At 45.8% G+C, this 13,988-nt stretch overlaps 1 protein-coding gene across 1 annotated transcript in view; it reads right to left on the bottom strand.

Moving 5' to 3' along the window:
• TSPAN5 (tetraspanin 5) overlaps positions 1-13,988 on the bottom strand; it is a 150,121-nt gene that overhangs the window by 109,327 nt on the left and 26,806 nt on the right. The window lies entirely within an intron of this gene.

Genomic DNA, 13,988 nt, shown 5'->3' with positions numbered 1-13,988 from the left:
AGGACCTCACTTCCTGTTCTGGCAGCTCCGCCTGTGTCTGTACCAGTTGAGGGTCTGGCCCATCGTTTTCAAAGCTTAGAACTGGACAAGCCCCAGATACCCAAGAAACCATCTGTTATAAAACCCTCCTCCCTCCTCCGCCTTCACTTCACCACCAGCCGCAGCAGCAACTGCCACCATCCTTGCTAGTCTGAACGGGGGACACGGGGCTCTCATCCACGAGGCTCATTCAGACCTGTCCCTGAGGGGGAAGAACCATCAACTTTAAATCCAATGTTAGGAAACAAACAAGTTCACACATTCCACCTGGCAGAATGCACTAGATATCACAGACATTAGAGAAATGTAGACTACATTCAGTTTCCAAACGTCCTCCTTCTGCGGTGTGCATGTGTGTACTTGGGGTGTGGGGGGCACACACATGTAAGCCCAACAACGAGATCCAGTGCCTTCCTCACTTGCTCCCCATTTTATTTATTGAGGCAGTGTCTCTCAATCGAACTCAGAGCTCACCGATTTGACGAGTCTCATTCATGGATTTGCTCCAGGGATTCCCGTGTTTGCCATCTGAGTGCTGGATTTAGAGGCACCGACCATGCCTATAGGTCATTTGTGCTAAGGATTTGAACTCTAGTCCTTATGTTTAAACAGTAAATGCTTTAACCATCGAGCAATCAACTCCCCAGCCCATATTTATTCTGTAATAGAAGCTTTTCAAAGCAAAATCCTCAAGGGCAAGCAAAGTCTAGCTGAGAAGGAGCTCGCTAACATTATACTAATATCCCACTCCAAAAACGGCACAAACTTTTCCTTCCAATGAGGAACAAAGCCATTCAAGCGCTTCCCATATAAACTCCAAGTAGACCCCAAGCAATGGCATCTACATCACTCATAACTAACAGTGACTACCCTTCTCCACATGGCAGGCTGCAGGAGGCTCTTCAGAGGCACGACCTGACTTCTACCTCCTCTATCTTCCCCCTTCCCTGGCATAACGGGCACGGGGGAGACATATGGAAGGTGTCCAGCTTGCCTAAGATCACATCAATAAAAGGCGAGAGTGTCAGAGTCCACACTGGGGTCCATGCAATCCTGTGCCCAGTGCTTTTTACTCCGCACTGCCTTGGGGGTGGGGGTGGGGGGGTCTTTGCTGCAAAGGAGAAAACAAAAGCTGCACTTTTAATCACAGAACCACCTTGCCCTGCATTTTTAAAGATCCTGTGCAAACCCGCCTTGAAATTCTACAGGCAAAGAAAGGAGACTGGCATTCAGCTAACAAGTCCAAGGCAGCTGCCAGCCAGCAGTGCAGAAGTCGGGGAAGAAGTGGATGTGTCTGGCTGGGTTACGCTTGCCTCTGCCTCCAACCAGAATTTTTAAAAGACATGAGGAGCCTGGCAGATGAGAGAAATCTTATGCTAAATCCCACGGGGAGTGTTAAATAAACACGATCAGCCCATGAAGCCCTGACAAAGGCAGGCTGTTAAAACTAAAACACTGTACTCCATCTTACCTTCCCTTACCCAATAAACAGAAATCCATAAGCACACGAACCCTATTAGCGGTGGCCTATTTAAACCTTAAATTTTTAATTCTGTTTATTCGCTTTTGTAGACAGTGCTCAGCAAACACCCGGCCTCACTTTTACTTATGTTGCTGTGCCTAATGGTGGGCGTCAACAAGACTTGGCAGCTCTCACGAGGCCTCGGACTGACTGCAGAATCAAGACCGGGAAGATGATCCCATCAAGCCCAGTGTCACACAGACCATGAATGCAGCCCGGGTCTGCCGTGCAGGTCTGCCATGCTTACGGCTTTTCTGGTTCTACGTTTTTCAGCTACTACTCTGTGCCAGCCACCGAGAAGCTCGGAGTCCAGCAGTTAGGAGGAAAAAAAAAAAAAAAAAACAGCGTACGGTCTCGCTGGAAAAGCAGAAATCAATTATAGCATGATGCAAAGAAGTGAGCGGTTTACCAAGGGGCAGCGTGACGGAGCACAGATTGATTAGCGGCTGTCTGTTCAGCCGACTGCTAAAGGAAATTATCAGGGAGGAGTAACTAAAACCCAACAGATACTTCTCACAGTCTGGCTGAAGACCTATGGCTGGAAGTCTATGAAGCGACTCACTGCTTCTCAGATGGTACCTTGGGCTTCCTTTAGAGAAGCAGACATCCCATATCCTGCTTTCGGAAAAGCCCCAGGGTGTGATATTACAGGATTGGGGAATAGGTTTCAACTTATGAATTGGTGAAGGGGGGGGAGGAGCTTCAGGTATGGGGGGAGGAGAAGGAGGGAAGGGAGGAAGGGGAAGAGGAGGGGGAGGGGGAGGGAAAGGAGAGGAGGACATAGTACTGAATATTATTAAACACGGCCTCAGATTCTTTATTCACCACGAAGTGAGATCTACAGCCATTCCTTGTGCGTCTCTGCAGGCCTATGGTGGAAATGTTGTCATGTGACTTTGAGGCTAGGGTGGAAGAGGCCATGCAGTTTCTTACTTATTTTTACATCTGGAATTCTCATTCTTGGAGCTCTAAATGCCCTTGGAGAAGCATGAATACCCTGAAGTCACCAGCTGTGAGAAGACATCTCAGCTATACCTAGGAGCTGGGGCAAGGGCTGAGCGTCACTTCAAGGCACGCACCTGGAACTGCTCCCCAGTTTTCTCATCTTCCCAATGAGGCTCTACACCAGAGTAGAGAGGTGTCACTCAACTGTACCCTGTCTGGACTCCTGGCCCACAAAATCCGTAAAGGAAAATGATGGCCAGTGCTTCGTCACTCTGTGGCAGGTCACCCGAACACAGTACCATGGGACCAAGAGGCAGCTGCCCGAAGCTGGGAGGTCGCACAGGGGACGGTGAAGAGACTCCTATCAGTGGCAACAAAGAATCAGGCTGTGGACACAAACCAGCTGCCAGGCAGAGGGACCGGGCTATCAGAGACTATGCCGTCAGACTGTGCCACTCAGATGTTTGAAGTTGGCAGAAGGGTTCAACTGTTTTCGCTGTCTGTTTGCACATACTTCTTATTTTTGCTCTTCGACTTCATGCTTGTGCGGTTACTGTTGATTTGTGTGTGGGTGGATGTTTTGCCTGCATGTATGACTATGTCCGGCTTGCATGTTTGGTGACCAGAAGGCCAGAGGGGAGTGCTGAATTCCCTGGGACTGGAGTTATATGTGCTGAGAAGCAAACTTGGGTCCTCTGTAGGCAACGAGTTCTCTGAACAGCCATCTCTCCAGCCACTTTTTGTTTTAAAAAGATGGAAGTAAATCCATCTAGATAATAGTCACTGTTGTAGACTAAATTGAACACTCCCACCCCAAGTCATCTGCTAAAGTCACAATACATGGGAACAGAGTCAACGAAGGTATAACTGGTTATGAGGTCATGGGGGAGGGGTAAACACTACTCCACTATGACTACATCCTAATGAGAAGGGGAATCTTGACAAACACACTCAGGGAAAATGTCACATGACAATGAAGGCAGAGATAGAGTGAAGGGTCTCCAACTCACTGATTGCCAGGCTGTTCACACCCCAGGAGCAGCGGGGAGGCCTGGAGCAGACTGCCCTCGGTCCTTAGGGGAATCTGGCCTACCTACACCTCTGTATCTACCTTCCTGCCCCTTAAATTGGTAAGACAACAGATTTCTGTTGTTCCTGCCACACAGCTGGTGGCACTTTATTACAGCTGTCCTTGGGGACTTATGTAATCAAAACTTAGACTATTTTTAAGTGGCCAACTCATAGATTTTGGTAGCTTCACAATATAGTACATCTTTCCAATGATAATAAAACCTTTACAAATCTCTCCAGAGAACTTCCATTCCTCTTCCCTGCACACTGATATGTTCCCTGTCTCTCTCCCCCTCAAACTGATGTTCCCTGTCTCTCTTCCCTGTACACAAATATGTTCCCTGTGTCTTTCCCCTGCACCTGATATGTTCCCTATGATGTGTATATGAAAAAAAAAAGATGATGTCCCGGGTTTTGGCACCAATGTTAGGAAAAGGATAAAGGGGGGGGGACTATTGCCCATGGAGGTGTGGCGAGGCCTGAAGGCAAGGGAGATGCCTCTGGGGGACCCATGTTGGGAATCCCTTCCCCCTGAGGGACCAGCCACACTTGTGGCTGTGCTTGTGTGAGCCTCAGGAGCCAAGTTTCATGAAGGAGCAAGTGGAGGGTTTTATACGGATGCGTCTGACAAGACATTCAATGGGTGTGCTGGGTAAGACTGACCCTGGCTTAGAAAGGAGGTCGGCAGGGACTCAGTAGCAAAAGAAAAGAAAGCAAAACTGATCTCTCAAAAGAAAATAAGAAGGGGGTTGGTGGGTATGCTTGGCCCAAGCATTCAGGAGCTCCAAAATGGAGCATCAGAGTTGGGGGGAACGGTATGCAAAGGGGAGCATGGCAAGCAACCTCACAAAACAACAAACCAGTGTCGATAGTCATAGAACTACTCAAAACCAGACGATCTGAAAAGGGTCTGAACTCTGACGCCTGAAAGTAAGCCCCATCTCGTTTCTCTATTTTCTCGTCCCTTTTCGGAAGGAGGTCAGTGGCGTCGGAGTGGGAAGCTGTTAGTTAGCGCTCGCGCTGCTGTGTAAGAGGTTGAACTACTCTGACCCGCTATCAGAGCTGGTGAATAAATGCGTCTCGGTGCGGCTGCCAATCCTATCCACCTTCAAACTGTCTTTTCCTCGAGAGTCTGCGTGCGCAGAATCCCATCCTGTCCTTAATGTGTTCTATTGTTTCTTCCGAAACCAGGAGGAGATGGCTGGGCCCCACCTCAAAGGATCAGCATGAGATCAGCAGAGATTGGTGCAGGTGAGTATTATGCCCTTCCCATGTTACAGAATCCAATCAAAGAACAGGACTCCTAAGACCAAATCTATGATACTATCCTCTGTCCTATCACAAAATTACAGTTCAGAGGTCGTCTTCCTTAGAAGATGCACTTCCAGAAATTATAAAACTCGATTTATGCAGCCATCAAGAAGAAATTAATACTTTGGGTTTACAATACAAGAGATTAAACTATAATTTAGCAATCATGGGAACAAAGGGTTTAGGAATTAAACAAACATTGCTTTGAGAAGAAAAAACAGGACTCAGCCTTAGTCCAGGCAGGTGGCCTCAGGGGTTCCAGTCCTGCAACCTCTCAGGAACCGAATCCATCCTGAGCCACGCTGTACTTTCCTAACGGTTCAGTGTCCATGCCAAACCGGTAGGAGTAAAACAGCATCTGTGATGGTTTGCATATGCTTGGCAAATGTTTTTATTTATAAGACGTGCCTTGGTCATGGTGTCTGTTCACAGCAATAAAACCCTAACTAAGACAGCGTCTTACTCAATTACCTCATCTGAATATCATTCACGCTCTCTAAAAGAGCTCATCAATGGGCAGAAGAGGTGTGCACTGAAAATCAGTTATTTAAGATAACTCCACATTGGGCAAAAATCCTATTACAATACTAAGACCCAAAGAAACACCTTATTTGGCTGCATATATTACCAAATAGAGACTCACTGTATTGGCTACATTTAATAGCTATCCCCAAATAGTAGGTAGTAACATCTCCTAATCTCTAGAACACAAACTTAATACAAAGACTTAATGCAACACTTGATACAAACTTAATACATGTACACACACACACAGAGCCTCAACCACCCAAGGCAGTCATAAATCTGTGACAAGAAACTTACAAGGTTGTTGTGGGGTTCAGACACAAGCAGTACATATAGATGACCAAGTGTCAAAAGTAAAAGGCTCTGGTCCCAAAACCTAATTAATTACTAAGAGGTAGCATTTTCTTACCAGAGCCCTGAGAGAAGTTGTTCTATTAGAGTTTTTTCTTCTCTAGCAAGGGAGGTATACAGTGTGGGGAATGGAGAATGACAGTCACACAAAGCACCAGGACATGTTTTAAGCTTCCCCCACACTACATAAAGAAAAGCCCTTACAGCCAACGCCCCTGCTTCTGAGAGCAGTTTGATGCTAGCACTCAGAGGCTGTCAGCATAGTAACTAATGCTCATTAGTACTTAATGGACTAGAGCCGCAAACATTAAGTTATTCATTAATTTTCACCACATGTCCCTGAAGGAAGTTGGAGCATCCCTCTTTGACGGGGAGAGACAAAGGCGATGTTGCACACGGGCAGCAGGCTGACTCCATAAACACGGGATTAACAGCACCAAACGCTGAACGCTTCATGAACAGAGGACGCAGGAGCGCGTTTCCAGGTATGACCAATGCTACCCTTACCCCAAGGAGCAGTAACTGAGAGTCTACTGTATTCCAGAAGCAGACATAGACTTGAAGTCCCTGAAATATGCTCATGGTGATAACAGTGATAATAGCAGGAAGGAGAGGAGAAAAGGCTAATTGTTGAGGGTTTATGTCAGACTCCATGGTGCCTCACAGGCATGAACTCAATGAACTTAGGAAGCAGGTACTAATTGTTCCTTCCTAGGAGGAAGCCCAAGGTAGCATGCCTTGCCCATCAGAACAGGATTCAGACCCAGTTTGGTTCCAAAGGATGTGTGTACTTGACCTTAGCATCACACAGGTACAGAGTGACTCATTTTTCTTAATTGACTCAATACTATTCAGGCAAAATGGAAGTTAATTCACAAAAGAACCAAAGGTCCCTCAAAGCTCTGGCCCTAACAGCCTTTGATCAGAGGGCCAAACCCTCTCCTTCCTTGAATTTCAGATGCAATGTAAGGGCAGGCAACCTGGTCCACTGGGCCCAACATCATGTACTCCATCTTTAATAGCTTCATTCACCCTACTCCCCGAGTCCAACTTCCTACTGAAACATTTAATAGCTTCTCTGTGGATGAATCGTGTTAGTAGCATTTATTTATTCTCTCTGAAAACCATGTGTTCGGGGCAGAAAAAGAGAATGTCAGAGTTTTGTGTTTAGTTCATAAAATATATAACTTCTTTCAGAAAAAAAAAAATCAGTGCCTAGTGATATCTTTTTGTACCAGATAAATATGGGGAGGAAATTCACAGGACCACATTTTTAAGCTGAGTAATGTGTTTTTGGAAAAAGAACGCAGTAAGAGTGAAAACACTTCATAGCTAAGTGCCTCTAAAGAACTTTCCAGAACCCAATCACTCACTCATCCCAAAACAACTCGCTCCTGTATCTATCAACATAAGCTTCAAGGATCACTCTCGTCCTAATACAGGTGAGACCCAAAGACTTCCATTTCCTAGCGAAGCAACCAGCAGCACTTACAAATAGCCCAGGAAAGGTTTCCCTCTGAGGGAAGCAGGAAGAGCTAAGAGCAGCATGTCTGTCTGGCAAGCATGAGGTGCTAGGTTCGATCCTCAGCCAAGGACGGTGGTGAGAACAAAAGGCGTTCTTTGTAAGGTACAAGCCAGATCTTATAGCTTCTGTGATGGAGACTCTCATCTGCCCTTACAGCCCATACTGGAACAACACCTGTCTGTTCTCTCCCATCTCCAGCTACCAGGATGCCTCTCAACAAACCTTTGCTCCAAAGGCTTTCCTGCCCAAGACCACTATGCCACTTCCCTGGGATCCTTGCTCCATAATCAAATTCATGGGAGACCTTCCCCCCTTTCTCCCCTTCCTGACTTGACTCTCTTCCATCATTCAACATGATCTAACATATTGACTACTTATCCACTTGTTAGCCCCATCAACGTAAGCTGCATGAGGGCAGGATTTTACTACTAACCAGCTTTTCTCCTAAGTGTAATCACTTGTCACACAGGAGTTCCAAAGCATACCTGTCCCTCAGCTTCCTTACAGGACTGGTTCCGGGGCTCCGAAGAACACCAAGTCCGTAGATGCTTAAGTCACTTCCATAATACAGTGCCTTGTTTGCACAGGACCTATGTGTATCCTGTTACATGCTCTAGATCTCTAGATTCTGTATTATTTCCAGAAAATGTAAATTGTATGGGAATATCCATTACTTTATGCTGTTTAGGAAATGAAATAATACATGGTCTGTAAACAGTCAATAATTATGTGCGTTCTGAGGCAGGGCCCTACTGTGTAGTCCTGGATGGCCAGGAGTTCAATATTTAGATCAAGCTGGCCTCAAAGTAATAGAGGGCCACCGACCTCTGCCTTCCCAGAGCTGGGATTAAAGGTACAGGACAAACATCCTGCTACAAACATTTTTAAAAAATACTTTGATCTATTAATTAAATCTATAAATTCAAAACTCTGTGTGTGTGTGTGTGTGTGTGTGTGTTTACTAGGTGAAAGAATAAACACCACATAAATAAATACCCATATAAGGAATATTTGACTAAGGAATCACTGTACTAATCTAGAGGCAAGAAACTCCGGGTCTTCATGGACATACCCTGCCTCTCCCACAGAATGAAACACAAGTTTATCCAGTGGTGAAGGAAGGGGAAAGAACAGGGAACGTCCTCTGAGAAAAGAAAAGATGTTCTGTGCGATCAACTGACACCATAATCATAAAACTGTGTGTGTGTGTGTGTGTGTGTGTGTGTGTGTGTGTCACAACCAAGGCCAGGTATGACTCATATCATAAACCACACACACTCAAGAGGCCAAGGAGGGATGTAGGGAATTGCAATTGAGCTGAAGAGTTAATACCTTGTCTCATAAATCAAAAAAGTCACTGTCAAGAGAGATGGAGAAGGAAGAATTCACAAAGAAATGAGGTAAGGCAGAAGACGGGCGTGTGAGGTGTGATCCTGTGCCCACCATCCTGGGGCCAAACCTGGGGAATAGAGTTGTACAGAGGGACATGGTGCTCCAGTTCTCTTTGCAGCTTCCCTCTCAGTTTGAAATTGTTTCCAGAAAGGAAGGAAGGAAGGAAGGAAGGAAGGAAGGAAGGAAGGAAGGAAGGAAGGAAGGAAGAAAGAAAGAAAGAAAGAAAAAGAAAGAAAGAGGCTAGAAAATTTGACTCACGCATGAAATATTCTAAATGAAACGTTAAGAAAATAGGGAACGAACTATTGCTTCCAAATGTTCCTGTTCCCTGCCCCCTGCCTCCAAGAAAGACTTGGGGTGTATATCATGTTGGCTTAGAGTCAGCCCAAATATGGTCATTTTTTTCTTTCAGTGTAAATGCAAACAAGCGCCCTGGATTATAGTGAACACAGCACGTAGCAGAACACTCGTCTGTGTAAACTCTGTTGTAAATGACATCGCTCCTCTCCCTACAGAGTCCAAGCCTAATCTCCACAAATTGTTCTAACTCAAAACACACTTTTTACATAAAATTAATGATGGTGTTGGAAACAGAAAAAGTAGATCTTTGGACTGGTCTGGTGTTGTGAACTGCAGAGAATGATTAAATATAAAACAGGGGGTAGGGGAAGCAATTGCACTAGGTTATAAAAGAACAGATCGACATAGATTTTTTTAGAAACTGAAGTTGCAGGCAACATGCCTAGAATTTAGATGCCAATATTAAGGACTGAACACTCGCCCAAGCATCTACAGCTCCCCTGGCAGGTCAAATCTCATTACAACAAACACCACAGCCATAAGGAATCCCTGTGTAATGGACAGCAGGCCCAGAGAACGGCCCCTTAACTCAAGCTATATCTGTTGCCTAACAGTGTTCCCCGTTCTGAACACAAAAGCACAAATGCACAAAAGAAACACCCCAAGCGATTACTCACTTGAATGGAGACTCAGAAAAAAGCCTCAAGTCATCCATCCTGTAGAGGAGACCACTTAAATTTTTCAAGGGAAAAAAAAAAATAACTTGCAAGCAGCCATGGAAAGGCATAGATACAGGGCACAGCCAAACCTTCAAAGGACCATGAAAGCAAGCATGTGACCACAATACCAACAGGACAGTCCATAGATTTAATAAACTAAGGTTCCAGAGTCTGCCTCCACCCCCCAGGACTCTCTAATGCTGTTTGTTTTCATTTGAGTTTTCTTTCTTCCTAAGTATTAAAATTAATTAATTCTGAACTGAAAGATTGTGGGGTTCCAGCTACTACTGGAAGAAAGATGGTCAGATTTAGGAACACACGCACACATTCCCAGGACAACCACCAACTGGATAAAAGAACCATACAAGGGATGAGAGTAGGGACTCCAGAACTCCACAATACATCCCCAGCATTCCACACTGCGTCCCTGGGACTGCCTACCTCCAGCCACCTACAAACCTAGATCTTAAAACAAGGCCCCAACCAACATCTGCATCTTATAGATCCTATCCTAGGAAGGCTTCGGAGAGCACACATTGCCTGGCATTGCACAGAAATCACTTGAACATTTCTCTACATGATGTTCTCACAGGCACCAGTGGCAAAGAGTTCATTCTTCATTTGGAAATGATGATGTTTTAAATGTCTCTTAGCAGGGAAAATGTGACAACGTTGTTTTCAACTGGGTTCAAAATTCACCATCGTAGCTATTTACAGTGTAGCACAATTAAGTAAAGAGAGACAAGGCTAAATAATCATAAACATAAATATCTTTGAAAAGAAGCATTGAGCATAAACTGGCAAAATAATATTGTTTCTTAACCATTTCAAAATCTTCCAGTTGTAATCTATACTGTATAACCAAAAACCTTCGGTTTGGGAGGGGTTATTTGTGGGCACAAAACCATGGCCATGGACAAGCTACCCAACTCTTGCGTACCCCGGGTCCTTACCACACCACATGAAGAACACTGCAGGCACCTCACAGGACCACCTGGAGAGTTGTCCGGTTGGCATGTGCAAGCTTGTGCCCACCACATCTTAGGTGCTACGCGAGAAAAACCGACAGAGACTATCACCAGCCTTCTGTTATGCTGACAGACTGGTCTAAATTAACGATCTGCCCACATCTTCATCTGCACCTCAGTATGTCAGCCGGAAGAATTTTTGACCCAGAGCTCATTCCATTATTATCAATGTAAGTCGCTGCTAAGTCTCACAAGTCATTAATAAAATGTGGCGATTTCTCAAAAGGTTTATCTTCTAAAAGGTACTTAATAGAAAAAGAATTAACTCCAAGCTACCATCTATGCGATAAAGATTTATCAAAATAATTATCAAGTTGAAAGAAAATCCCCAGAGCAGTAAAAAATATAATTCAGCAGTAAAAAATAAGATTCAAAAACTATCACTGAAGAGAAAAATCTGGTCTTATTTTAAAAAAAAAAAAAAGGTATAGCTTGTGAATGAGTGAATGAATGAATAAGTGAGTGAGTGAATGAATAAATGAATGAATGAACGAATGAACAAACGAATGAACAAATGAATGGACAGACATCAAGTGAATGATGATGGGCTGTGGAACACAAGTTTGTACTTTTTCTAAAATAAAAACAAGAGTGTGTGTGTGCACATAAGGTACAGGTGTGTGTCTGTGTGTTTGTGTGTGTGTGTCTGTGTGTGTGTGTGTGTGTATGTGTGTGTGTTTGTCTGTGTAGACCAGAACTTGATGCTGAGTGCCTTACTTTTTTGTTCTCCTATTTTCTGAGATAAGTTCTCATGTTGAACCTGAGCTCATGGTTTGGCTAGCACAGCTGGCCATTAGACTCCAGGGACTCCCCTGTCTCCAATTCCTAGTGCTGGGACTACAGGGACATGCTGCCATTCTGAGCCTTTTATGTGAGCAGCAGGGACTTAACTCACAACCTCTCGATTGCCAGGCAAGTATGATATGGGTGGAGGCACCTCCCCAGCCCTACAAAAAGCATCATGTTTCCAAAATCCCATACTCACTGGAATATTTAAGAGTGGCATTGAAGGTCTGTCACCATGGTCTGTCACATGTCTGTATAAAAGCACTCAGCAATCTGGCCCTAGCACTGCCAGAGCCTGCCATCTGTACTGACCCCATTTGATGTGGCTGCAGCAGCTCCTGCCTTCAGTGAGTGACGGTTGAGGTCAGCAAGAAAAACAACAGTCACTTCCGAGTATCTATGAAGCGGTGTGAGAGCTTCGTAGGGTGCAGCCAAGGTAGGCTGTAAGGATTCTCAAAGGGACTGAAGGAGGAGAAAGCTGAAGCCAGAACCACGAGACCCTCCAGAGAAGCCTGGTAGCCATTAGAGGCTGCTGGAACACATGAAGAAATATGGCTAACATTGTGTACAGCAAATCCCTAAGGGTCCTTCAACTGGCACAGCCAGTTGTGTGCGTGTTCACGTGTCTTCCCTCACCGTGGGCTTCCAAAGTAGAAGATGCAACCCCAACTGTCTCATAGCCCCAGACAGACTCATTCTTTAAACATCAGTAAGGTGAATGCTTGGCTGGGGAAGGGGTGTCTGATGCCAGGTGCGCTCATAAGATGGGCCACGGTTTAAGAAGCAGTGTTCATGAGCACTTGCCGTGTGTTCCAAGCAGCCTACAGGAGGGAGTGCCTCTGTCGGCGACAAACAAGGTCCACTTAGATGACAGTTCTCTGGGAAGGCATTTGAAGGGCTCTACTCAGGGGGTTATTAGCTATTGGGAAAATGACACCCTTCACCCTTGAGATTTGAGGCCTGGTGGCTTTTGGTCTCTTTTTTTCAGTGAGGACAAATATCTGAACAAGTTGCCTAGCCTGGCCTCGGACTGAGATTCCTCCTGTCTCAGCTTCCCAAATGCTGGGATAACAGGTGTGCGCCACCACACCAGGCCTTGCCCAAAGGCCTTTTAAGAGACACCAAGCCTGTTGTGGCACCCAGTACGAACAGGGAACAAGCGCTCCCTGGGCCACACTGAGGAAAGGACTGAGGTACCGCTGGGCTTCCAAAGCTCGCTTCTGCTCACTGGAGAAGCTGCCATCTGGAAGGCTGCACAGATGAGAGGCATTACCACGATTCTGCTGGAATATTCCTGGCTGGTAGAGCACACAAGATGCCAGAACTTGGTGGGAGGGGGAATCATGTAACTATGATTACCTTGTTTCACCTTGTCCCTCAGCCAATCCAGATTCAGCATGCTGTAGATATTTAACCATTAGCAAAACCTTGCAAAGACTCTGCTGAATCATCTGGCTGGCAAATTGTTGTGAGGCTTGTGAATCCCCCACATTCTAATGCTGGAGTGGCTCTATTCTCCACAGCAAACAAAGCACACACAGTCCCATGACCTTGATACTGTGGGGAACAACGGGTTGGGGTCGGGAGACAAAACAGAGCCCCTCCTACCAACCTCATTTGCATCCTGACTTGTCCAAAGCCTGTGACATGTCAGGATCATATTCCACCCTGATCCTGCGGAGGTACCTGAATGTGAGAACTGTACACACCCACCCTTAGCAAGCACAGTCTACCCACCAGGGTTCTCACGGTTCCTTCTGACTGCGTAGGCCTCTCAGGGGAACATTCCTGGGGTACCTGGAACTGCTGCAGGTCCAGCGTGAAGGAAGCTGCCACTTCAGTCTGATCCAGCCGCAGTGTGCAGTGCGGAAGCCAGGCCCTGGAAGGGCCTTTTGCTATTATTGAGACCTCAGGCTACAGAATCTGATAAAAATTATCTTCAGAGCAGTGTCATAGAAAGCCCTTTTCCCCTGAAGGGACCCAGCAGTTTAACAGTGCCTTGCAAAGCACGCTGTGCTTCCTTTCTTCAGAGCCTTCCCTGAGGCAGGCCAATGTCAGCAGGAGTCAACGGGAGGAACTTAGTCTCCAGGGATATCATGAGAGCAGGTTTTAGAAACCAGGCCTCACACCACCTTTCACGTTTTTGTTCATCAAACTCACCGGGCACTGTCCACCCCACCTTCTGTGAGTTTATCTGGAAACAGAAAAGGAAGCCCATGTCCCACTGGTGCACCACTAACCACCTGGCTCCTACAAATCATATGACCCACCATCATCAATGGCCCCATGAACCACACAGTGCCTCTACTCGACACATGATCACAGTCTCTCCAATCATGTGTCCCAGCTTGTAACATGGCCCCACTGATCACACCCCCCCACTAATCATGTGTCCTCTCTAATCAAGTAATCCCACTAATCACACCCCCACTATCAGATGGCTCCAATAATCATGTGACCCCACTAGGGAACAG

The sequence above is a fragment of the Micromys minutus genome, assembly GCF_963924665.1.
Source record: "Micromys minutus genome assembly, chromosome: 4".
NCBI classification, from domain to species: Eukaryota; Metazoa; Chordata; class Mammalia; order Rodentia; family Muridae; genus Micromys; species Micromys minutus.
This window is presented reverse-complemented; position numbering and strand designations above follow the sequence as displayed.